Raw genomic sequence first — 2,788 nt, forward strand, 5'->3', positions numbered from 1 at the left:
GGAGTGCAGTGTCTCGATATGTGCTCACTGAAATCTCCGCCTCCCGGGTTCAAGCGATTCTCCTGCCTCAACCTCTGAGTAGCTGGGATTATGGGTGCCCACAAACACACCCGGCTAATTTTTGTATTTTTAGTAGAGACAGGGTTTCACCATGTTGGCCAGGCTGGTCTCGAACTCCTGACCTCAAGTGATCACCTGCCTCCAAAGTGCTGGGATGACAGGCGTGAGCCACTGCGGTTGGCCATTCACAGCAGTTTAAACGGAATTCTTTTCCTCCGTGTAAATCTTTTTTTTTTTTTTGAGACAGAGTCTAGCTCTGTCACCCAGGCTGGAGTGCAGTGGCGCAATCTCAGCTCACTGCAACCTCTGCCTCCCGGGTTCACGCGATTCTCCTGCCTCAGCCTCCCGAGTAACTAAGATTACAGGTGCCCGCCACCACGCCCAGCTAATTGTTGTAATTTTAGTAGAGATGGGCTTTCACTGTTGGCCAGACTGGTCTCGAACTCCTGGTGTCATGATCTGCCTGCCTTGGCCTCCCAAAGTGCTGGGATTACAGGTGTGAGCCACCGGCCCGGCCTTCCCCGTTAAACCTTGAACTCTCAGAACTGCTTAGGAAGGACCCTGGGCTGTGAACTCTCACAACTGCTTAGGAAGGACCCCGGACCCGCGGCTGCTCAGCTGGGTTCCAGTACCCAAAGATACTGTTGCTTTCCCCTGGGCCCCGTCCCCAAGATGAGAGAACCAAGTGTCTTTCACTCTCAGGCACTTTCATGTTTTTACTTCGACACGTGGTGCTTCCTGCACAGCCAGCAGCGTGTGGTGGAGCCGAGTTGTGCGTTTCTGTCTGTGATTTGTCCCTCAGGCTCCCCCCCTGCTCTAGTGGGTTTGGGTTTGGGGTCCGCCCCTGGGACTGAGCCCCTCATTTCCTCTTTTTTTTTTTTTTTTTTTTTTGAGACGGAGTCTCGCTCTATCGCCCAGGCTGGAGTGCAGTGGCCGGATCTCAGCTCACTGCAAGTTCCTCCTCTTGGGTCATGCCATTCTCCTGCCTCGGCCTTCCGAATAGCTGGTACTACAGGCGCCCGTCACCACGCCCGGCTAGTTTTTTGTGTTTTTTTAGTAGAGACGGGGTTTCACCACATTAGCCAGGATGGTCTCAATCTCCTGACCTCGTGATCTGCCCATCTCGGCCTCCCAAAGTGCTGGGATTACAGGCTTGAGCCACCGCGCCCGGCCGAGCCCCTCATTTCCATCGTAGCTTCAGCTCCGTCAATGTGGTGGTTGTTTCTATGGTTGACAGGCACTTAGGTTGGAATTCTTTTGGTGTTTGCTTTGTCTTGTTTTGCTGCTAACAAAAAATGCTGCATTAAACACCCACCTCCGAGACGTCTATAAGAAGGTGTGAAGAGCCCACCATTTTCCCGGGACCACTTGGCCCTCTGTGACCCAAGTCAGCCTCGGTGAAGGGGTTTATTAATTTTCTCGTTTTTCGTTGCTCCCTGTCACCTGCAAGACCTTTGAAAGGTTGCACCCAGCCAGGCATGGTGGCTCATGTCTGTAATCCCAGTTCTATGGGAGGCTGAGGCGGGCGGATCACATGAGGTCAGGAGTTTGAGACCAACCTGGGCAACATGGTGAAACCCTGTCTCTTCTAAAAGTACAACAATTAGCCAGGCTTGGTGGCGCGTGCCTGTAATTCCAGCTGCTCGAGAGGCTGAGGCATGAGAATCCCTTGAATCCAAGAGGTGGTAACTGCAGTGAGCTGAGACTGTGCCACTGCACTCCAGCCTGGGTGACAGAGTAAGACTCTCTCAAAAAAAAAAAAGAAAAGAAAGAAATGTCTTACTAGACAGTTTCAGGCTGGAATCTGTTTGCATTTGCACCATCCGGCATTTCCAGCCTGGGAAGAGTCAGTGACAGGAACGAACCGTGGGTGCCTCTGTGGGGGTGGCTCCCAGCCGCTCCCGCCTGGTTGCCCTTGAGTTGGCTGAGGAGCTGAGAACTTGGACTTCAGGATTCTCTGACTTCACTGGTCTGACGTGGAGCTCCCAGTGTTTGAATAAGAAGTAGCCGGGTGTGGTGGCTCACACCTGTAATCCCAGCACTTTGGGAGGCCGAGGCAGGTGGATCACTTGAGGTCACGAGTTCAAGACCAGCCTGGCAACATGGCGAAACCCCGTGTCTACTAAAAGTACAAAAATTAGCCAGGCGTGGTGGCAGGCGTCTGTAATCCCAGCTACTCGGGAGGCTGAGGCAGGAGAATCGCTTGAACCTGGGAGGTGGAGGTGCAGTGAGCCAAGATTGTGCCACTGCACTCCAGCCTGGGCAACAGATCGAGATTCCGTCTCAAAAAACAAAAGAAAAAAATGGCAGCCAGCCTCAGCCGTTTACGCAGGGACAGGTGTTTATGTGGAAGGAAGATTAGATATTAGATCTTGCCTCCTCCTGCGGCCTTGGAGCTATGGGGACAGGGACGCTGGGGGTGAGGACGGTTCACGGTAGTGAAGTCCTATGAGAGTGGGAGGGGAGTGGAGGCCCCAGGACCATGTGGGTGCAACAGCAGGAACGGGACAGTCACCCAGACCGAGCCGGGGCAGGGCTGTGGGAGCACAGGTCAGTGTGACGTTGGCTGGGGCTCAGCATGCGTGACCCAGGGCTGGGCAGTTCCACTCCTGCACGTAGACACAGACGAGGATGCGCCTAGTAGCCCTACCCAAGTGCTTCTTGCCAGAATGGGTCCATTTGTCCAGTGGGCTGCTGTGCAGCGATCGGACGCAGAACCTCGTCCTGG

The sequence above is a fragment of the Mandrillus leucophaeus genome, unplaced genomic scaffold (genome assembly GCF_000951045.1).
Source record: "Mandrillus leucophaeus isolate KB7577 unplaced genomic scaffold, Mleu.le_1.0 Scaffold305, whole genome shotgun sequence".
NCBI classification, from domain to species: Eukaryota; Metazoa; Chordata; class Mammalia; order Primates; family Cercopithecidae; genus Mandrillus; species Mandrillus leucophaeus.